Source organism: Carassius carassius, chromosome 1 (assembly GCF_963082965.1).
Source record: "Carassius carassius chromosome 1, fCarCar2.1, whole genome shotgun sequence".
Classification (NCBI taxonomy): Eukaryota; Metazoa; Chordata; class Actinopteri; order Cypriniformes; family Cyprinidae; genus Carassius; species Carassius carassius.
The window spans coordinates 14,079,174-14,104,000 of record NC_081755.1 but is presented as its reverse complement, the minus strand read 5'-3'; the positions used below and the strand labels follow the sequence as shown (position 1 = coordinate 14,104,000).

Genomic DNA, 24,827 nt, shown 5'->3' with positions numbered 1-24,827 from the left:
CGTTCGGAGCTTGCGCGCACTCATTCAAAGCACGCGCTGCGAGCAGCATTTCAGACAATGCGCTTACAGAGAATGAATTCATCTTTCGCGTATCGTAACTTCTGAATGAACACATACACACACAATTATATCAAAATAATTGTCTCTGCAGGTATTCTCGTAAACACAGTCGGTTATGTTTTAAGTGAACGTATACAGTGGCCTGCTGCTTAGAGAAATTCGCTGTATCGAATAAATCTGTTTCTCTCTCTCTCTGTTTTTTTAGACGATATGAAAAGGGGGCGTGTTTCAAGATAAGCAATGGACTAGACCAAACTAAACAGGGAGGGAGGGCAAAAAAGCCACACTTTAGACCTCTTTGGTATTGTAAAACAGAAACGTTTTGAGAAAAAACAACTACACTTGTGTTGTGTGACTGCGAGTATCTTCAGAAATCCTCTCCGTCTCTTCACGTGGTGGTGGACAGCCAATCACGGCGAATTTAGGTCCTTCCATGCACGTATGCTACAAGCTCACACAGACACAGCCGCTTGGCAAAAACAAAAAAACGGCCGCTTGGCTTTTGGAACCGAAATTTGGCACCGAAAGATAATTTTTTGATACTCATAGTATCAAAGTTTTTCGTTCGATACCATAAAGGCATCGAAGTTCGGTACCAGCCCTAGAAACTAGTCCTACTCACATGCGTTTTAATTACAATAACAAGACAAATATTGTGAAATATATCATCTGATCGATGTCTTGAGGTGTGGCAACCATATAAGTGGAATTATTGATGATAGGCCATTGAATTGTTAGAAAAATAATGCAAAAATTATAAGATCAGTGTTCCATGAAGATATTTAATATATTTAAGTTGGCTTGAGAAAGCCAACTTACTGAAATCCTATTTAAACTTCTTCTTCTTCTTCTTCTTCTCCTTCTTCTTCTTCTTCTTCTTCTTCTTATTTTTCTGGCCGCAAAATTTTTGGACACTAACTCCTCCTAGACCATTCAAGCTACATACTCCAAACTCAGGTCAGACCTTCATACTGTTCTGACTTGGTGTGCTATATCTTTTCAGACTGGTTTGAGTTACGGTTTTCTTAAAAATTAATATTAAAAATCATAAAAATGCCCATAGACTTTGATTGACAGGATGTTCAGATGACCCAAGCTCCAAATCACATTAGACTCAATCAAGCTTTGATGCTAATCAATTTAAACTCATTCAAACTCATCTAATCTATCTATATATCTATCTATCTATCAATCTATCAATCTGACTATTTCTATCTATCTATCCTAATAATATGCTAATCATGCTAAAATAATGCTAGCAACATGCTAGTCGCATGCTAGTCATGCTAGCAACATGCAAATCATACTAAAATCATGCTAGAAACATGCTAGCAACATGCTAATCATGCTAGCAACATGATAGTCGCATGCTAGTCATGCTAGAAACATGCTAACAACATGCTAGTCGCATGCTAGTCATGCTAGAAACATGCTAGCAACATGCTAATCATGCTAGACACATGCTAGTCGCATGCTAATCATTGTAGAAACATTTTAGCAACGTGCTAATCATGCTAAAATCATGCTAGCAACATGTTAGTCGCATGTTAATCATGCTAGCGACATGCTAATCATGCTAGCGACATGCTAGCAACATGCTAATAATGCTAAAATCATGCTAGCAACATGCTAGTCGCATGCTAGTCATGCTAGAAACATGCTTATCATGCTAAAATCATGCTAGCAACATGCTAGTCGCATGCTAGTCATGTTAGAAACATGGTAACAACATGTTAATAATGCTAAAATCATGTTAGCAACATGTTAATCAAACTAGCAACTTGCTAGTCGCATGCTAGTCATGCTAGAAACAAGCTAATCATGGTAAAATCATGCTAGCAACATGCTAGTTGCATGCTAGTCATGCTAGCAACATGCTAATAATGCTAACAACATGCTAGTTGCATGTTAATCATGCTAGAAACATGCTAACAACATGCTAGTCGCATGAGAATCATGCTAGAAACATGCTAACAACATGCTAATCATGCTAAAATCATGCTAGCAACATGTTAGCCGCATGCTAATCATGCTAGAAACATGCTAGCGACATGCTAGCAAAATGCTAATCATGCTAGAGACATGCTAGCAACATGCTAATAATGCTAAAATCATGCTAGCAACATGCTAGTCGCATGCTAGTAATGCTAGAAACATGCTAATCATGTTAAAATCATGCTAGCAACATGCTAGTCGCATGCTAGTCATGCTAGAAACATGGTAACAACATGTTAATCATGCTAGCAACATGTTAATTAAACTAGCAACTTGCTAGTCGCATGTTAGTCATGCTAGAAACAAGCTAGCAACATGCTAATAATGCTAACAACATGCTAGTTGCATGCTAATCATGCTAGAAACATGATAGCAACATGCTAATCATGCTAGTAACATGCTAGTCGCCATGTTAATAATGCTAGAAACATCCTAGCAACATGCTAGTCGCATGCTAGTCATGCTAGAAACATGTTAATCATGTTAGAAACATGCATGCTAGCGACATGCTAACAATATGCTAATCATGCTAGAAACATGCTAGCAACATGCTAATCATGGTAAAATAATGCTAGCAACATGCTAGTCGCATGCTAATCATGTTAGAAACATGTTAACAACATGCTAATCATGCTAGCAACATGCTAGTCGAATGCTAGTCATGCTAACAACATGCTAATCATGCTAGAAACATGCTAGCGACATGCTAGTCATGGTAAAATCATGCTAGCAACATGCTAGTCGCATGCTAGTCATGCTACCAACATGCTAATCATGCTAGAAACATGGTAGTTGAATGCTAGTCATGTTAGAAACATGCTAGCAACATGCTAATCATGCTAAAATCATGCTAGCAAAATGCTAGTCGCATGCTAATCATGCTAGAAACGTGCTAGCAACATGTTAATCATGCTAGCGACATGCTAGCGACATGCTAGCAACATGCTAATCATGCAAGAAAAATGCTAGCAACATGCTAATCATGCTAGAAACATGCTAGTCGCATGATAGTCATGCTAGAATCATGTTAGCAACATGCTATTCATGCTAGAAACATGCTAGCGACATGCTAATCATGCTAAAATCATGCATGCAAAATGCTAGTCGCATGCTAGTCATGCTAGAAACATGCTAATCATGCTAACAACATGCTAGCAACATGCTACTAACTTGCTAATCATATTAGCGACATGGCTAGTCACTTGCTAATTATGTTAGCGACATGCTAGCAACATGCTATTCATGCTAGAAACATGCTAATCATGCTAGAAACATGTTAGTCACATGCTAATCATGCTAGGAATATGCTAGCAACATGGTAATCATGATAAAATCATGTTAGCAACATGCTAGTCGCATGCTAATCATGCTTAAATCATGATAGCAACATGCTAATCATGCTAGCGACATGCTAGCAAACATTCTAATCATGCTAGAAACATGCTAACAACATGTTAATCATGGTAAAATCATGCTAGCAACATGCTAGTCGCATGCTAGTCATGCTAGAAACATGTTAGCAACATGCTTATCATGCTAGAAACATGCTAGTCGCATGCTAGTCATGTTAGCAACATGCTAATCATGCTTAAATCATGATAGCAAAATGCTAATAATGCTAGCGACATGCTAGCAAACATTCTAATCATGCTTGAAACATGTTAACAACATGCTAATCATGGTAAAATCATGCTAGGAACATGCTAATCATGCTAGAAACATGCTTTGCATGCTAGTCATGTTAGAAACATGCTAGAATCATGCTAAAATCATGTTAGCAACATGCTAGTCGCAGGCTAATCATGCTAGCGACATGCTAATCATGCAAGATACATGTAAGCAACATGCTAATTATGCTAAAATCATGCTAGCAAAATGCTAGTCGCATGCTAATCATGCTATAAACATTCTAGCAACATGCTAATCATGCTAGTCGAATGCTAATCATGCTAGAAACATGATAGCAACATGCTAATTATGATAAAATCATGTTAGAAACATGCTAGTCGCATGATAGTCATGCTAGAAACATGTTAGCAACATGCTATTCATGCTAGAAACATGCTACCAACATTCTAATCATGTTAGAAGCATGCTAGCAACATGCTAGTCGCAATGCTAATCATGCTAGAAACATGCTAGCAACATGCTAATCATGCTAGCAAAATGCTAGTCGCATGCTAGTCATGCTAGAAACATGATAATCATGCTACTAACTTGCTAATCATGCTAGCGACATGGCTAGTCACTTGCTAATTATGTTAGCGACATGCTAGCAACATGCTAATCATGCTAGAAACATGCTAGTCACATGCTAATCATGCTAGAAACATGCTAATAATGCTAGCAACTTGTTAGTCGCATACTAATCATGCTAGAAACATGCTAGAGACATGTTAGTAACTTCCTAATCATGCTAGCAACATGGCTAGTCACTTGTTAATTATGCTAACGACATGCTAGATACCTTGCTAATCATGCTAAGTACATGCTAGTCACTTGCTAATCATGCTAACAACTTTGCTAATCATGCTAATGACATGGTAGTCACTTGCTTGTTATGTTAACAATATGTTAATCACTGTCTTTTTTTAACTTCTTAAACTTTTAAATATTTTTAAACTTTTCACATTTTCAAACTTTTCAAACTTTCTGGTCAGGCTTTCTCAAGCCAACTTAAAGTTTGTCTTGACAAACTTTTTTATCTAGTTCCTAAATCAAATCTTAATTATTGATTTTTAATATGCAGAGCTTACAAACTTAATTTGGACCATAAAGGTGATTTTCACAATATTTAGATTTTTGTTTTTGCACCCTTAGATAACAGATACATTCCAAATACCTGTATCACAGCCAAATATTTTCCTATGCATACATCTCAATTTATAAAAATTGACCCTTATGACTTGTTTTGTGCTACATATCCCAGACAGCATTCTCACAGCATGGAAGTAAACTTGTTTATTTTATTGTCTGTTCTGTAATCAGTGTTTTCTGATGTGTAATTATTCAAGTTCAGTCAGATTGTATTTATCTCAAAAGGGTTCAATGTTTTGTGTTTGTGTGTGTGTGTGTGTGTGTGTGTGTGTGTGACCAAACTAAACATTGTTTCTCCTAATGGCATGAATGTAATATGTTATTTAAATAGATTACAGAAAGCGACAGTTTTGACATCATTTTCATCTAAACACATTGATTTTCTTTCATTTTTATTTTAGGCCTGATGAAAATGAAAGAAGAAAGACAAGATCTGAATGATGTGGAGGAGAAATATCAGGATCAGAAAGATCATGATGTCAATGGAGAAAAATCTTGCAGCATTAAAAAACCAGAAGTCAAAAGGCCTTTCAGCTGCTCTCAGTGCAGAAACACTTTCACATGTAAGAGAAATCTTAAGGATCACATGTTAATTCATGCTGGAATAAAGCCTTTCAGCTGCTCTCAGTGTGGAAACACTTTCAGACATAAAGCAAGCCTTAAGAGGCACATGATATTTCATCCTGTAATAAAGTCTTTCAGCTGCTCTCAGTGTGGAAAGAGTTTTATAGAGAAAGGACAACTTGATTATCATTTGATAACTCACATTCTAGAAAAGCCTTTCGTCTGCTGTCAGTGTGGAAACACTTTCAGACATAAAGCAAGCCTTAAGAGGCACATGATATTTCATCCTGTAATAAAGTCTTTCAGCTGCTTTCAGTGTGGAAAGAGTTTTACAGAGAAAGGACAACTTGATTATCATTTGATAACTCACACTCTAGAAAAGCCTTTCGTCTGCTCTAAGTGCGGAAAGACTTTTACATGTAAGAGAAATCTTAAGGATCACATGTTAATTCATGCTGGAATAAAGCCTTTCAGCTGCACTCGGTGTGGAAACACTTTCAGACATAAAGCAAGCCTCAAGAGGCACTTTTTAATTCATACTGGGATAAAGCCTTTCATCTGCTCTCACTGTGGAAACACTTTCAGACGTAAATCAAGCCTTGAGAACCACATATTAATTCATACTGGAATAAAGCCTTTCACCTGCACTCAGTGTGGAAAGAGTTTTACAATGAAAGAACAACTTAATTATCATTTGGTATCTCACACTCTAGAAAAGCCTTTCATCTGTTCTCAGTGTGGAAAGAGTTTTACACATAAAGCAAGCCTTAAGAATCACATGTTAACTCATGCTGGAATAAAGCCTTTCACCTGCACTCAGTGTGGAAAGAGTTTTACAAAGAAAGGACAACTTGATTATCATTTGGTATCTCACACTCTAGAAAAGCCTTTCGCCTGCTCTCAGTGCGGAAAGACTTTTACATGTAAGAGAAATCTTAAGAATCACATGTTAACTCATGATGGAATAAAGCCTTTCACCTGCACTCAGTGTGGAAAGAGTTTTACAAAGAAAGGACAACTTGATTATCATTTGGTATCTCACACTCTAGAAAAGCCTTTCAGCTGCTCTCAGTGCGCAAAAACTTTTACATGTAACAGAAATCTTAAGGATCACATGTTAATTCATGCTGGAATAAAGTCTTTCAGCTGCTCTCAGTGTGGAAATACTTTCAGACATAAAGCAAGTCTTAAGAGGCACATGTTAATTCATACTGGGATAAAGTCAGCTGATCTCAGTTTGGAAAGACTTTGACACAGAAAGGACACTGCAAGGTTCCTTTGGTTACTAACTCTTCATTAAAGCCTTGCACAGTTTTTCTGAATGGCTGTTGAGTGTGGAATCATAGTTGTCTTCATCCTCACAGCCGATGAAATCTTATGGGACCCAGGCAGAAATCATGTTCATGGATGAGCTAATGATTTATTAACATAATAGAATGAAGCAGGGTGAAGCTGAAAGCTGTCGAAGCGAAATGATGCCGCTGAACGAACTTGATACAAGTACAGCTCGAAAGTAGCGGAGCTTTATTATGTCACAGTCGACCGCTTCAGCTACTTCCAGTCATCCGAATGTGGAGTAAAGCAGCGCTGTTTTATCATACTAGATACATTTGAAAGTTCTGTTATAATGCTACTCTAGTCTATTAAAACATGCAACATATTAAAGTGTCTTTGGTGTTCATATGTTTTCTACAAAACAAAACCAAAAATTAAGGGGTTATGACGTCATTGGCAGGTGACACGTTGACATAATGGACACGGTCCGAGTTACTAGTTAAAACTGTTTATTTCTCTGGATGTAAAAATTCTCAGAAACATTTAACACCATTCTAGTGGTTTTTGGATATTTTATTTTTTTAAAAATCTTACATATTGACAAGACATTGATGTGCATGTTCTACTGATCCTATATTGAGTTACTGTTATATTTTTCACTGTTGTGCTGGTTAAATTCTTTAAATGTGAAAAAAACAAAAATTGTCTTGAGAGGATTGTAAACCAGGGAAGTGAAATAATGGGGAGGAAGCAGATGACTATATCATAGACAAGTTTTGGGGAAAGCCCAGAGCATATTGTTAGTTTCATCTTCTCCCTTCTGGCATTCGTTATAGAACCCCTATTAGAAAGACAAATCAGTTAGACATTTATTTATCCTCTTAGCTGTGAATTTTTAAAATTTAAGGTAAGATCTTATTAGGAATTAAATGGATTGTCTTATTTTTATGTATTGTGTTTTTATTGTTTATTTGAAATATTTGCTGCAACTAAATTGCCTTTGGGAAATGAATAAAGATGAACTGGACTGAAATTGCTAAGTATCTTTTGCATGTAAATGATACTTTAAGACAAATGTAAAGGGGGTTATCGGATGCCCATTTTCCACAAGTTGATGTGACTCTTTAGGGTCTTAATAAAACGTCTATAACATACTTTGGTTAAAATTTCTCAATTGTACTGTTAAAACAACACAATTTTTTGCCCTATCAAAAACAGCTCTGTTCACAGCCAGTCATTTTGGGGCATGTTTACATTTACATTTAATCATTTAGCAGACACTTTTATCCAAAGCAACTTACAAATGAGAACAATAGAAGAAATCAGAACAACAACAGTATATAAGTGCCGTGACAAGTCTCAGTCTAGCACAGAACACCTAAAGCAGGTTATTTCACCAGCTGGGTGGGCACAGTGAGTGATTTAGTCTGTGAGTATTTTGAACCTCTTTGGAGGTATTTGAACTTCTGGAGGGCACATAAGATTGAACTAGTGAGTTTAGGTATGTTGCTGCTATGCCAGTGGTCGTCTTGTAGGCAAGCATCAGTACCTTGAGTTTGATATGAGTGGCTACTGGTAGCCAGTGTAACCTGATGAGGAGAGGAGTAACGTGAGCTTTTTTTGGCTCATTGAAGACAACCCCTTGCTGCTGCAATCTGGATCAGATGCAGAGGCTTGATAGTACATGCAGGAAGTCCAGGAGAGCATTACAAGAGTCCAGTCTGGAGAGAACAAGAGCTTAGAAGAAGTTAGGTGGCTTACTCTGACAGGAAGGGTCTAATCTTCCTAATGTTGTATAAGGCAAATCTGCAGGACCGTGTCATTGTAGCAACATGGTCTGTGAAGCTTGGAAGGAGTTATGGTTGATGAACCCAGCTTTATAGAGTAGTTGTTATGAAACGATGGTTAAGCTGGAGCCAACTACTGTCGGGTCATCTGGTTGGAATGAAAAGTAGAGTTGCATATCATCAGCGTAACAGTGATAGGCAAAGACATACTTCTGAATGACAAATCCTATTGACGTCATGTAGATGGAGAAGAGAAGTGGTCCAAGTACTGAGCCTTGAGGAACCCCAGTAGCAAGTTGTTGTGAATTAGAAACTTCCCCCCTCCAAGACACCCTGAAGTATCTATCTGAGTGGTAGGACTTAAACCACAGGAGTGCGTTCCCGGAGGAAACATCGAGAGCTGGTTGAACACAGCTTGCTCAAGAGTCTTTGCAATGAAAGGAAGGAAGAAGGTCTTTAGTTTTCAAGAAGTGCTGGATTTAGAGATAAGTTTCTTAAGCAGTGGGCTTACCCGAGCCTGCTTAAATGCTGAGGGTTAGTTCCAGAGTGAAGAGAGGTGTTGATAATGTGAGTAAGTGAAGGTATGACTGGAGAAGAAATCGCTTGGAAGAGGTGAGTGGAGATCAGATCAAGTGGACAAGTAGTAGGATGATTGGACAGGGTAATTTTGGAGATGTCCGTCTCTGAGAGTGGAGAGAAGGTTATTGTGGAGTTATCCTCAGTCTGCGGTGTGGAGAATTGGTCACTGATGGTTTTTGTCTTATTTGTGAAGAAAACTGCAAAGTCGTCAGCTGTAAGAGAAGGGTTGGGTACCGAAACGGCACCAGTACCTATGGAACCGGTATGCACTGAACCGAATAAGAACGCAGATTTCAGTGCCTCTTAAATGCCTGAGCGATCGATTGAAATATTTGTCCTGGTTCTCCGAAATGTATACAAGAAGCATGGGCGTCGCTATGCTTTTTTTAGAGGAGCTATAGCATTAAGTTCCATAAACTGTACACAAATTCACGATCGCCTCAGAGCAGGCCCCTTAAATTTCATATGAAAATGGCAGCAGACTTGTCTCCTCATCTTTCAGTTTCTCTTCAATCCGCAGACCACAGTGGAGCAGCGCGAGCAGGCTCGGGCATAAACAGAGGACACAAGGTGTGTGTTTATCGATAGATTGTCAGAATATCTGTGTCTGTGCAGTTCTTTGCCATAAATACAGTTAACTAAAGGTCACGAGGGAGCAATCGGTTTCTCATCTACTGTTAAGTTTTCGCTCCGTTCTACGCCCATCACACCACAGCGGTTTTCTCCATCGAAAATCTAGCCCTTAACACATATGAAAGCATACTTTAATTACACTTATTTAAATGGAATTAATTTAATTATACGTACTTTATACACACACTACTGTGCAAAAGTTTTAGTTTGTTGTCAGACTGCTTGCGCATTCCACTATCTCACTAGATTATTAGAGTAAGGGAAGAGACTGATAGACACAGAGGTTGATAGAGTTTCTTGATTTATGTCATTTCCTCTTTGCAGCCCTGAGTTTAGAGCGATGTTCACGGAGAACCTCGGACAGCCAGGGGGCAGATGGGGTGGTGTGTGCTGGTCTAGATGACAGTGGGCAAAAGTTGGTCAAGCAAGAGGTTAGAGTGGAGCAAAGAGTGTCAGTAGCACTGTTCGTGTCCAGAGCTGAGTGTAGATTCTGTCGAAAGGTGCCCTGTGGTGGAGTGTGTGCCGCTTTAGGAGTAAGTGCGAGGTTAGCAGTAATGAGGAAGTGGTCTGAGGTGTGCAGTGGAGCAACTAAAGTGTCGTCCATGGAGCAAAAGCATGTGTAGATGAGGTCCAGTTGGTTGCCTGATTTGTGAGTGGCTGTAGTAGACGCTCGCTGAATGTCCCAATGATGGGAAGGTTTTTTTTAATGACCGTGACACACGGCCTGATTTTCGGCTGACCAGGGAGGCCCTGACAGTGCTGCTGGATCTTCTGAGAAGTGAACGGCAACATGGATGGGGTGCTAACAATTGAGACCCTGGTGTTTCTATTCTGGCTGGCATGTGATACTTCACACAGAGTGGTCTCCAGAGTGTTTGACATGCCTCGTTTCACTGTCCACCGAGCTGGGGAGGTGGTGGCCATTCGCCACCAAGTAATTCACCTCCCTGAAGACCCCAGAAGACTGGGAGGCAGTTGGTCGTTGGTTTGCAGGGCTGGCAAGACACAGAGCTTTCTTGAAAGCTGCTGGAGGAATCGATGGCTGTCAGGTCCGCATCAATCTACCAAGTGGCCCTTATGGTCAGTGCTACAGGAACAGGAAACTGTTCCCATCTATAATCCTGCAGGCTGTATGTGACCATCAGGGCTGCTTCACTGACATCTACGTGGGCTGGCCCGGGTCAGTGTATGATGCACGAGTGCTCTGCCACAGTCGGTCAGTGTACCTACAAGATGTCAGTTTACCCTCCTCCAGGGCACTTTATCCTGGCAGACGGAGGTTACCCATGCCTCCGACAGCCACTCATCACTCCCTATAAGTGGCTAGTACAAGGTGTGGGAATGTCACTCACTTTAATGTCCATCATTCCAGGGCATGCTCCATTATAGAGCGTGCTTTTGGGATGATGAAGACCAGATTCAGGGCCATCTTCCTGCAAGTGCTGGAGGTGCACCACACCTTTGTAAATTGCAAAGACATTTCAAAAATCCTGTAAAAGAATAAACAGATTTATTTTTACATCCTCCATAACATCTGCCTTGGGGTTGGGGACATCATGGCCCCGGAGGATGAGCACGGGGAGGGGATGGCTGAGGTAAAGGATGAAGGGAAGCATGCTTTGGAGACAGTGGTGTTCCATGGTGTGACCAGCTGTCTGCAGAGGTGTCTACCCTGGAGGAGGTACCCGCTGACCACGACTATTTGTAACAGGCAAGACAATTGTAAAGCTATGATGCCCAAGACAAAAGTTGATTGGACCATAAAACGGTTTTGAACATAGAAATATTTTATAGTTTGTTTTGAGTATGCAAGTTAATTTAATTAATTCTTCCCTTTCTGAAAACATCTTAGTGACATGGCAGCCCATGTGTTGATTGTGTCAGCCCTGCAAACCTGTTGGTAAACAACGCATGGACAGTGGAAAAATGCACTCAAACACTCAGGAGACCATCCCAGATGATGTCCCACCAGCAAAGAGGCCTTACCAGGGACTGTATTTTGGCAGCCCGTCCAGGTCCAGCAGCTACACTAGCGCCTCCCTGCTCAGCTTAATGATGGTGTTCAAATAAATGTTTTGTTCCGTTTTATATACTATATTGGTTTTATATACAACTATGTTGTTTTTCAGAAGATAAACCCAAGTTATGTTTTTAAGTAGTTTCAGTAATGTTTTGAATCATTTGTTTTAATGTAACAATTTTAAGACAAAAATAAATATGAATGCTTCTATTAAAATAAGAATGCGGTGTAAGAATTATAAGGTGACATAGTGTACAGGAGAGTCATTTTATTTCCACACAAAAAAAAAAGTAAAGAAAAATACTCAGCCTCATTTCAAATAAATTACATTACAAAAATAAATGCATAGACCATTTAATTTTTAACTTAAAAAAATAAACAGAAATAAGGCTATTTCATTGGCAAACTGACTTAAAATAGGTTTCGTCTTTTTGATTAAATGGTTAATAATTTATTTGTTTGGTCTTCTTGAGAGAATGGTTAACAATCGGCCCATTCTCTCTCCGCTCTCTTGGGCTCTTCTCTCCTCCATCTCCCTCAGTAACTTGATGTCTTCTCCGAGTAGCTCCACCAGCTCATCCTCACGGCCCTGTTGTTTCTTGCCTGGTGTTGGTGCTGGCTCCTCATCTTTGTCATGATCACCCACTGTTGAACTTGGTCCTGCCGTTTCCTCAGGGATAGAGGCAGTTGGGACGGGGGATTTTTGAGGGCCTCTGTCCTTACACCTCATCCATGAGGACAAATAAGGACCAAGTTTCAGCAGTGGGTTTCCCACTCACCCATCCAAGGACACTTGCAATAATAAGGCAATGTAAATAAACCATGAATTTCATGAAAACAATGAATTTCAGTAAATGTGTATATTAATTTACTTTTTATTTTTAAGTTGTCCCTTTTTTTGGCCTGCAGAGGAGTATCCCTCCCCAGGAGGACCATTTTGTGCAGAATTGTCCTAAAACAAGAGAAAACGAAAACGCTGATTAAATATATAAATATGGGTGCAGTTAGGTTAACAATAGAAAATATAACAAATCAGGACATGCATAAAAAAAATACTGAAGTGCTCAAGTTTGGTTCAAATGTGTAGACATCTTGCATGAATCAGAATCAGAATCAGAATCAGAAAGAGCTTTATTGCCAAGTATGCTTGCGCATACAAGGAATTTGTTTAGTGACATAAGCTTCCAGTAAACAGAGACAACAACACACAGAAAAAAAAAAAAAAAAAAAAAAAAAAAAACTTTACAGGAGATTTACAAATTGGCAAATAAATAAGTGTATAAACAATTGTGCTATAAATGATAATGGAATAGGATTGAGTGAGATGCAGGAATGTTCTAGGATGGAGGGGTAACAAATAAATATAAGGATATTGCACATTTTTGCATAAGTTTAAGTGGGAAACATTTAACTGTTCATGAGGTAGATTGCCTGGGGGAAGAAACTATTCTTGTGCCTTGCTGTTCTTGTATTTGCGGCTCTGAGGCGCCGGCCAGATGGCAAAAGTTCAAAGATGGGGTGACTTGGATGTGAGGGATCCAGAGTGATTTTCTGAGTCCTTTTCCTCACTCTGGATGTGTACAGTTCTTGGAGGGTGGGCAGGGGAGCACCAATAATCCTTTCAGCAGTCCGAACAGTTCTCTGTAGTCTTCTGATATCTGATTTTGTAGCTGAACCAAACCAGACAGTAATTGAAGTACACAGGACTGACTCAATGACGGCTGAGTAGAACTGTTTCAGCAGCTCCTGTGGCAGGTTAAACTTCCTCAGCTGGCGAAGGAAGTACAACCTTTGTTGGGCTTTTTTCACAATGGAGCCAATGTGATTGTCCCACTTCAGGTCCTGAGAGATGGTGGTTCCCAGGAATCTGAATGACTCCACTGCAGTCACAGTGCTGTTCATGATGGTGAGTGGGGAAAGTGCAGGGGGGTTTCTCCTAAAGTCCACAGTCATCTCCACTGTTTTGAGCGTGTTCAGCTCCAGGTTGTTAAGACTGCACCAGACAGCCAGCTGCTCAACCTCCTGTCTGTAAGCAGACTCGTCACCGTCCTGGATGAGGCCGATGACTGTAGTGTCGTCTGCAAACTTCAGGAGCTTGACAGAGGGGTCTTTAGAGGTGCAGTCGTTGGTGTACAGGGAGAAGAGCAGAGGGGAGAGAACACATCCCTGAGGGGCACCAGTGTTGGTGGAGCAGCTGTTTGACATGAATTTCCCCAGTCTCACTAACTGTTGCCTATCTGTCAGAAAGCTGGTGATCCACTGACAGATAGAGCTAGGAACAGAGAGCTGGGTCAGTTTGGTCTGGAGGGTTGTTGGGATGATGGTGTTGAAAGCCGAACTAAAGTCCACAAACAGGATCCTCACATAAGTCCCTGTTTTGTCCAGATGTTGCAGGATGAAGTGCAATGCCATGTTGATTGCATCATCCACGGACCTGTTTGCTCGGTACGCAAACTGCAGGGGGTCCAGTAAGGGTCCAGTGATGTCCTTCAGATAAGCCAGAACCAGTTTTTCAAACGACTTCATGACGACAGACGTTAGAGCCACAGGTCTGTAGTCGTTAAGTCCTGTTATCTTGGGTTTCTTTGGAATGGGGATTATGGTTGAGCGTTTGAAGCAGGAAGGCACTTCACACAACTCCAGAGATCTGTTGAAGATCTGTGAAAAGATGGGGGCCAGCTGGTCAGCACAGGTTTTCAGACAGGCTGGTGTAACGCCATCTGGGCCTGGTGCTTTTCTTCTTTTGTTTTTCTTGAAGACCTGGCACACATCATCTTCACAGATTTGAAGAGCAGGAGGTATGGAGAGGGGGATTGCAGGAGGTGTTAATGGTTGTGTAGGGAGATGGTCAGAGTGGGTGTTGGGGGTTTCAAATCTACAATAAAACTCATTCAGGTCGTTAGCAAGTCGTTGATTAGCCTCAGTGCAAGGGGATGGTGTCTTGTAGTTTGTGATGGCTCTCAGTCCTCTCCAAACTGAAGTAGAGTCGTTGGAAGTAAACTGGTCTTCCAACTTTTTAGCGTAGGTCTTTTTAGCCGCTCTAATCTCTTTGTTCAGTGTGTTCCTGGCCTGATTGTACAAGACCCTGTCCCCATTTCTGTAGGCATCCTCTTTGGCCTGACGAAGGTGTCTGAGTTTTACTGTAAACCATGGCTTATCATTGTTGAATGTTAAATAAGTCCTGGTAGGAATGCATATATCCTCACAGAAACTAATATAGGATGTTACGGTCTCTGTGAGTTCGTCCAGATCGGTGGTAGCAGCTTCAAAAACGCTCCAGTCTGTGATGTCAAAACAAGATTGTAAATCCTGCTCTGTTTCGCTGGTCCATCTCTTCACAGTCTTTACTACAGGTTTAGCAGATTTAAGTTTCTGCTTGTAGGTCGGTATGATGGCACTACATAAACACAAAGTGTAAGACTACTGCCTTCTATACTGGTTACCATATTGTGGGCTTTGTGTAGGGTGGCAGCTAATTGTTATAATAAACAAGAGACCCTCATGGAAAAATTTAGAAAGAGTCGTGGCCTTACCTCCAAGCCACGCTGGCTGACATTTTGGCCCCTGTGAATAAATGGTCATTCTGACCCCTTAATTTGATTAATTGAGCTTTCTGCTCGTTGCCCCCTAAAAGCAATTGAAATATTTGAAGTTTTGCCTCAAACTACCTAACAAATGAGGCTGCTCAGTGGTAAAATATTTATTTTAAAAGGTCACATTTTTTAGGAAAGACCTCCACCTTTTTTGTTAAAAATCATACATTTAAATGTGAATTCCTCTGTCGACTTCACTGATGTCTCACCTGCCATGTTGTTTGAATATTAATTCATGTCCTCTGCATCCCAAAGTTAAGGCCACGCCTCCGAAGTGCATGAGACACTCCGCCTTCGCTCAATATCCTACTTCTGCCACCAGGTGTTCCAGGTTACTGCTCCTGTCGCATAGAAATGGTAAGAGAGGAGCGCCGATTAAGTACCTCAAGCTTAGCCTAAACCGAGGCCAGGTAAACTGGTTTGCTGCTTCCTTAGTTGCTGGATTACAATTTTAAATGCAGTTGTCTGTGTGGCTCATATAGGCCAATTTCATTACTCAACTCCGATTACAAGGTGTTTGCCAAAAGATTGCCTTAAGATTGGAAAAAGTAATTTCACAATTAGTACATATGGATCAGACAGGATTTATTCAAAATCGGTGCCTTTTTGACAATGTTCAGGCTGCTAAATGTAATTTTCTCCGCCTTTCAGGTGGATTATCTGGTTATTGCGGTTTCTTTAGACGCCGAAAAGGCCTTTGACCGAGTTGAGTGGCTATATCTGCTTTCAGTCCTCCAAAAGATGAATTTTGGTCCTAAATTTATTAATATGGTTAAGATGCTTTATAACCACCCAACTGCATTCAAGTGAACCTCGACTCTGTTTTCCTTGGACCGGGGCACGAGACAGGGTTGTCCACTGTCTCCCCATTTATTCGCACTAGCAATAGAGCCTTTAGTCCAGTGTCTCAATGCCCCTTAATATAGCTGCTACTCGATTACCTCTCAAAATTTTCCCTTCACCTGTAATATGGATAGATTCACACATCTAGGACTACAAATATAAAGAGTTCTGTCTCGGTTATATAACTTAAACTATGCTCCTTTGCTTAAAAGATTAGAAGGGGATTTAGATAGGTGGAAATCTCTTCCTATTTCATTAATTGGTCGGGTAAATTCTATCAAGAAGACAATACTACCAAAGTTCTTATATTTGTTTCAGGCACTCCCCCCCTGTTTTGCCAAAGTCTTTTTAAGGGAGCTTAATTGAATTATTTCGAGGTGCTTATGGAAGGGAAAAGTACCACGGGTCAAGCTAAGTTCACTATTTATGACATTCTGGAACGGTGGACTAAAATTGCCTAATTTTTATTTGTATTACTGTGCAGCTCAGCTGCGCTCAATTTCGATTTGGCGATCAAAATGCGCCCCTCCTCCGGCTTGGTGACAATTAGAGGAAGCAGAAGTACAGGGTATAGCTCTTGCTGCAACACCTTTTGTTCCTCTGAATTGCTTAAAGAAATTAAACTCTAACCCTCTGATCGTTTGTTACTTGTAAATTTTCTATAGACCTCAGGAAAAATATGAAATGCAAACCAACTTTGTTCAGATTCACTGCATTTTATTATAATTTTTTCTTACCCCCAGCTCTTAAAGATGGCATAACCAAACAATGGTTTGACTGTGGTATACAAACTTTCAAAAAACTTCATGAGGGGAATACACTCATGTCTTTCGAACAGCTAAAACATAAATTTTCCCTCCCCTCAAAATGTTTCTTCAAATATCATCAAGTTAGACACTATATTCAGATTCAGTAAGGTCGTCGTTTATCCAACCTCTCCCTCTCCCCCCTGGAGGACATCTTATCTGACACTACACGTCTGTGGGCCAAGCCACTTCAACACTGCACACCATGGCCATTCTGCAAGTGTTCCAGGCAAAGCTAATACATTCCCTGGATGAGTCTAGCCCTAATGAACCTGCTTTTCATGACCTCCGCAGCGCCACGGACTTGGCCCTGCGTAACACGAAAGCCACTGCCCAGGCCCTCGGATGATCTATGGCCAACCTGGTTGTGCTGGAGTGCCACCTCTGGCTCAACCTGATGGAAATTAAGGAGAGCGACAAAGTGTCCTTTTTCGATGCCCCAGTATCACCATCCAGTCTCTTCGGGCCGGCCGTAGAAGGGTTCACCGAGCATTTCACTGCAGCACATAAGTCGTCCCAGGCCATGCGACACTTCCTGCCCAAACACTATAGCTTGGTCTTGAGTTGCCCCAGGACTGTGCCAACTCAGCATCAGAGCAAGCTTGCCCCTTCTACCCCCGAGGCGTTGCCCCCTAAGGAGCAGCAGCAGCCAGCTTGCCCCACTTAGCGTGCCAAACCCCCTAGACTAGTGATGCGCGGGTCGTCTCATAACCCGCGGACCCCGCGGGTTACCCGCGGGTCGGGTTGGGGCGGGTAAAGAAATTGTCACTTTATTTGCGGGCCAGGTTGGGGCGGGTCATTAAAAACAAAATAAAAAAATGTCAGCCTTTATTAAATATTTGCGAATATCTATTTTAATATTCTATTAGGTTATTTGATAAGGTTACAATATGAAGGTCGCCGCAACGTAAATTGCGTGATGTGCCCCCACTGCCCAGGCGTCACGTGACACGTCACGAAAGCGGCGCGCCAAACAGCTCCCAGCCTCCCACCGCCAGCTACAAAAAAAGGAAAAAATAAAAGTGGAGATGGAAGACGAGGTGAGGGAGAAATTGAGGTCGGGAATATACATCATTAAAAGAAAAGAAGGTCAGGCTGCTAAATCTAATGTTTGGGACCGGTTCTCAGAAATAGTTGCAGCAGGAGACAACAGCAGTATCGGCTACGTGAAGTGCAACTCGTGTGAAAAAATATATAAACACGAGAGCCACAAAACGGGCACTTCCAGCCTGTCAAGACATGTTTGTGGGGGGTCTAAGAAAAAGGACGACAGTGGCACGTCTCAAAATATTACCGCTTTCCTCAAAAGTAAAGTAGTACCAGCACATGTCAAGTCCGAGGTCACAGACGCTTGTGTTGAATTGTGCTGTCGAGACCTGCGGCCCTTCGACATAGTATCTGGAGATGGATTTCATTCCGTAGCCCAGTGTCTAATTAACATTGGTTCACGTTACGGACGTGTGGATGCCAGCAGTGTACTCCCTCACAGGCAAACTGTTTGCGACAGAGCCAAAGCGACCGCTAAAGAAAAAAAAGAAATCCTCTCAAAGAAGATAAATAAAGCTCTGGATTGTGGCATAGCTATTACCACTGACATGTGGACTGATGAGTTCAACAAACGATCATACACGGCGTTTACTGGTCACTTCATTAATGACGACTGGAAATTGGAGAGCCGTGTCATAAGCACAGCTGAATTTGACTCTACTCTCAAAAAGACAGCGCACAACATCCACGAGCAAATTATTAAGGAGCTGCATGACTTTGGTATTGAACCTGCCGGCATAATCAAAAGTAATGTTTGTAAGTGACCAGGGCGCAAACATAAAAGCTGCCCTTCGCAGCTACAAGTGGGTGCCGTGCACAGCCCATGTCATTAACATCGTTCTCAAACACACATTTGATGTAAAAGAGAACACGCCAACATATATGCGCGACGTGAATGATGTCATTGCAAAGTGCAAAAGCCTTGTGACATACCTGAAAAAATCCGGGACTGTAGTACAACTCCCTCACACTGTGACACAGGAATGCGAAACCCGTTGGAACAGTAAAGTTGCAATGATGCAGTCAGTCAGTAAACAGTATCGTGAAATCCAACAGGCCTTGCAGGATAAAGATCAGCTCCACAGAATGGATGGCATTCAGCTGGATGTGTTAAACACAGTTACTGAGTTTTTGCTGCCTTTTAGAACTGCGAGTGAAGAGTTGGAGGGTGATACGTATCCAACTATTCAGCTGGTCGTGCTTTGGTTTTTTAAACTGAAGAAACACTGCGAGCCCCAATATGGTGATCCGGAGTACATGGTTAATATTCGGGCTCAGGCAACGCAGCTGCTAAACGAGAAAATGTCCATCAGCGTCACCCACAAGCTTGGAACGTTTCTTTGTCCCCGTTTTAAGTCCCTGAAGATGTTTCAAGCGGAGGAGAGAAACGTTGTGTACGACCAGGCCAGAAAACTTGTCAGGGAATTTAACAGTGCGCCGCTTACACCTCCAGCAAGTCTGAGGGAGCCAGAGCCGATGCCTCGAGGTGAGTATTGTAACACCAGCAAATAGGCTTTTTAGCTATAGTGGTCTAATGCATGTTTTAAAGGTTAAATATTGTTATATTTTATTTTTAGTTGACGAAGCCGAGCGAGTCAAAAGAAAAAGAGATGCGTTTAGTGAGTGGGAGGATGAAAGTGAAGTTGCCGCCGAGAAAGACGAGGTTCAGCGCTACATTGAGGGACAGTTCTGCTGGGACGGAGAGGACATTCTTAGCTTCTGGCAGTCCCAGTCAATCGCCTTTCCTGTGCTTTCCAAGCTTTCAAAAATGATACTCTGTATCCCGGCCACAAGCGCATCAAGCGAGCGCACATTCAGCTCTGCTGGCCGGGTGCTGGAGTCTAGGAGAAATAGATTAAACCCCGGTACAGTGGATGCCATTCTTTTTTTGCACAGCGAACGCAAAAACGCCAAATGAACATTTCCATGTGCTAAATAATCAAAAGTTCATTGGTTATATGTAGCGTACTAGGTTGTAAATTGTTGGCCAGCCTATTAGATGATTACAAACGCTGCTTTGTAAATGTTTAAAAAATGTTATCACATGACCTGATAAATGGTTCATTTCATTCATTCATACTTAATCGTCTGTTGTTGTCAGTTAACAGGGCGATGTTTCTGCACTTTCAGGCTGTAATAAAGGCTGTTTTCATTTCCATTACAATGCATGTCTATTTAATGGTCGCCGGGGCGGGGCGGGTTGTAAAAATAGATACAGTGGTGCAGTGCGGTGCGGGGCGGGCCAAATAATTTCATAAATGCGGGACCCGCGGGTTGGAAAAAAAGCCGACCCGCGCATCACTACCCTAGACGTCAGGGCCCCCTGCAAAGGATTGTGTTGGCCCTCTAAATCCTCCTGATCGTTGGGGAAGAAAGAGGAAGGGGCAAAGTCCTGCCACTGCCGGAGCACCCCAGAAGCTCTCTCGCCTGCCTGCTATGCGACCTGGGCCCACTGTTGTTCCACGCAAAGCGCCTTTATTATGGCAAACACAAATATTTCACATTTTCAAAAAAAGAGCATTTTTCCTCTTCCACACTAGTCAGTGTTCAGGCCCCTAATCAGCTGCCTGCCATCCGACACTATCCAGCCTCTTGTCACGCGTGCCGAGGCCTGGTAGGCCATCCCCGGAGTGTTCAAGTGGGTGTTGGGGATAATAAAACACGGCTACTCACTGCAGTTTCTCACAAAGACCCCTGCGTTTCCACGGGGTGATTCCCACTTTGGTAGAGCCGGATGATGCTCAGGTCCTCTGCACTGAAGTGATGACGCTGTTAAGGGAGGGAGCCATAGAAATAGTTCCTCCTTCAGAAAGCGGATCGGGGTTCTACAGCCGTTATTTGCTTTTCCTATTTTCCCCAAGAAAGATGGCTGTCTCAGACCCATCTTAGACCTCAGACTACTGAACCTCTCCCTCATGAGATGGAAGTTCAGGATGTTGACATTGAAGCAGATCCTCATGCAGATTTGCCCCGGGGACTGGTTCTTCTCGCTGGACCTGAAAGACGTTTACTTTCACATCCAGATAGCCCCCCATTACAGACTATTCTTGAGATTCGCGTTCGTTCGTTTTGTTAGAACATTTGCAGACATCTCTTGCATGACAGCACCACAAAAACACAACAAAGGGAAAGACCATTGCCTGTGAAAAAAGTGAAAGTCATGACATTTGGTTACCCAAACTCAGAATTGATGCTCTGCATTTAACACATCCAAGTGCACACACCCGGAGCAGTGGGCAGCTATAGATCCAGCGCCCGGGGAACAACTGGGGGTTCAGTGCCTTGCTCAAGGGCACTTAAGCCATGGGTATTGAGGGTGGAAGAGAGTGTTGTTCATTAACTCCCACCCACCTACAACTCCTGTCAGCACCGAGACTCGAACCGGCAACCTTCTGGTAACTAATCCGGCTCTGATAACTAGTCTAGCTCTCTAACCATTAGGCCACAGCTGCCCCCTTTATTGTCTTATAGTTTGTGGGCTTTATGTATAAAAAAAACAAACTGGCTTTTAACACTTTCACTAAGTATTTGAGTAAATGAAAAGACAGTACTTACATTTCAAAGTGAAGTCCTCCACAGAACTCTCAGAACTGCTAGCAAGTGATTCCGGGATATGGTAGAGTGTGAAGTGTCCATAAGATGTACACTTAATTTTCATGGGAAATGAAGGATGCATTTGAAGTCGCTTTAAAATTCTTCAGCCTTCATCATGCAGCAGTAATGCATTCACACTTCAAATGCGATCTTCGAGTGCACATTCTTACTTTGGGACAGCTCATGTCGTGATGCAATCACACTTCATATCCGCACTTCAGAGTCTATGCATTTAACTTTGGGACACAGCTTATTAAAACTGTAAACGAAGACAAGACTATGAAAACAAACACAGAATGGCTTGGTATCACTAAGGCAGAACTCAGCAGTGTGTGAAATGAACTCCAATGCTTATAAAGCGTTTCTGATAATTGTGCTGTGTGTGTGTAATTGGTGGCAGCTGTGTGTGATTGTTATCAGGTGAATGTGATTGGTGCAATGGAGCATGGGAAACGTAGTCCAGGGTGTACTGTGTAGTGTGAGAGTTTGTGTTGTGGAAGATGACCTCTGGTCAGGTGAATGTGATTGGTGCAATGGATCATGGGAAATGTAGTCCAGGGTGTTCTGTGTTGTGAAAGATGACCTCTGGTCAGGTGAATGTGGTTTGTGCAATGGAGCTTGGGAAATGTAGTCCAGGGTGTACTGTGTAGTGTGAGAGTATGTGTTGTGGAAGATGACCTCTGGTGGGAATTTTTTCTGAAAAAAAAAACAACAACATTATAATATAACATTGTAACATCCTTAATAACCATACAAATTTTTTACAGTGAGTTCATTTCAAAATGTGGGATAGTCTTAGGCTACAGCTTAGGCTACAGTCTATGCATCAAAAATTAAAAGAAAGACCTTTACACAAAGGCTCTTACTGCATGCTATTGTTGCTATTGTTATTAAGCAGACATTACATTTATATATATATATATATATATATATACATACACACACACACACAGGGCGGGGGAGTAACGAAATACATGTAACAGCGTTAATATATGAGTAACTGTATTTCATTATAATTACATTTGAAATAAGGGGTTATCGGATTACAGTTACATCTGAAAAGTATTTTAGATTACCAGTGATTACTTTTATTTTTATGTAATTTATTAATTTAATATTTAAGTAAACAGTTTGGGGATTTCACGATCAAGACACTCATTCAGTTAAAAGATCCATACGAATCATGCATGAAATAAATGTTTATAAAGTCAAACAATAGATTTATATGTTTTAAAGATGAACTTGAAGTCTTTAGGCATTCTAAATTTTTATTCATTCGAAATTCTTTGGCTCTGTAATGCAAGTTCCGATTCGTGAACAGATCTTATAAAAGAATAATTTCTTCTGTTTAATGAAACCAGTGTGTAAACCAATGGTTCACAAACTGGATAGATCTGAGGTGCAGGGCTCGCAAAATCGCTTTCCCGCTGTCCCGGGACTATTGAGTTTTCCAGTCTGGTTTCAAAATATATCACCGCTCTGCCTGACGGGCTATCTTAAATAGTGATGTAATGTAGGGGTGAAATGGATCGCTGTTGATCGTTTGCACTTGTTTTTAAATCACAATGTGCACAGACAAATATCTGACAACTAACTAGCAACCAGACTGCAAGCACAAGGACAATAAATAGGGAGCTAATGATGAGGGTAACGAGGGAACACATGTGGGGAAAATTACATTAATAACCAGGTAACAAGATGGATGGGGTCAAGACAATTGCCGATTGCTCATTAGCTGCGTGTTTGTCTAATTCAAGCACATGGCTTGCGATTGGTTTGCTGGCCATGTGCTAGTGTTTTTGTTTTGTGTGAGCACATGGCTTTTGTCTTAGTTCCTATGTGCCATGTGCTCACACAAAACAAAAACACTAGCACATGGCCAGCAAACCAATCGCAAGCCATGTGCTTGAATTAGACAAACACGCAGCTAATGAGCAAGCTCATAAACCGCGTGTTCACACAAGACAGCACGCAGCCAGCAAAAACTAAGCTGCGTGCGACAGCACAAGACAAAATAGAACAAGAAAGCACATAGCCGAAAACTCGAGCTGTGTGCAACAATACAAGACAACACTTTGAGACCGCACGTTACCACAATAAAACAGAACATGGAGCGCGAGTGTCCGGTCCCCAACACGAAACCGAAACTCAGCAAAATATGAGTGCCGGGATCCGAACACCACGCTCCAACAAGAAACAAGACACGCAGACAAGAGTGCACGGCTCGAGCAGTCTCGAAGCCATGCTCACATGAAGACAATGACATAAGGAGAGTATCAGGGCTTTGTCACAAAACCATGAATAACACTAGACTGAAGTGACAGAACCCTGACAACAGTGGAGAAAGAAATCTCCTGTGCATTATTATTATTGGATTTGTGCATTCGATCTTAAAGGGGCAGCAGCCTTTAAATACCTGGTGTTCCAGTAGTGGCACCTGCTGTCAAAGAGTGACATTTGTATCTCATTCACAAAGGTAAAATCGGACCATTCTGTTTTTAATAAAAATTTTTAAATGATTCTCTAGTATCTTCTTTTGGATAGTAATTCAAATGGTTTCCTCTGATTTAAAATGGAGCACAGACAATTTTTTGTTTAATTTGAGATATTTCTTCAAGTTGTATGATTTTTTTATTTGATTTAGGATTTTGTTTAATTTCAAGTTAGTTTTTTATTTAACATTTCAATTTCACAAAGAAATATGCAGCATTTTGTCTTTTGTCTAATAATAAAATTACTCATTTTGTAAAAAATAAATTATAAATTATAAGAAAATATTATGGTGTATTGTGAATTTTATCGCATCAGAAGTTTATTAAGCCTGCCCGAAGGGCTACCAGGCATTTAGAAATTTTGCGAGCCCTGTTTTTCCTAAAAGCATCGTTTATAACGTCATTGCTTGCGAGAGTGGGAAACGAGCCCTGTCAATTTTCAGAGGTGGAAAGTAACGAATTACATTTACTCGCGTTACTGTAATTGAGTAGCTTTTTTGTGTACTAATACTTTTTAAAGTAATTTTTTAAATCTGTAATTTTACTTTTACTTAAGTATATTTTGTTTGAAGTATTGTACTTCGCTACATTTTAAAACACATTAATTACTGAGTAAAAAAAAATAAAAATAAAAAAAAAATAAATCGCTCCCTGGAAACTACGTCAGTAAATAATGGGCAGGAGGGCAAACTGGCGCTAAAATCACAAGAAAGATGCAGACG

At 41.1% G+C, this 24,827-nt stretch overlaps 1 protein-coding gene and 1 long non-coding RNA gene across 2 annotated transcripts in view; one reads left to right on the top strand and one right to left on the bottom strand.

Moving 5' to 3' along the window:
* LOC132147032 (zinc finger protein 271-like) overlaps positions 1 to 24,827 on the top strand; it is a 220,253-nt gene that overhangs the window by 12,395 nt on the left and 183,031 nt on the right. The window lies entirely within an intron of this gene.
* LOC132154839 (uncharacterized) lies at positions 6,210 to 6,510 on the bottom strand. The gene is made up of 2 exons (XR_009437205.1): positions 6,415 to 6,510; positions 6,210 to 6,330 (listed from the first exon to the last, which is right to left on the bottom strand). It is a non-coding gene; the product is annotated as an uncharacterized LOC132154839 (long non-coding RNA).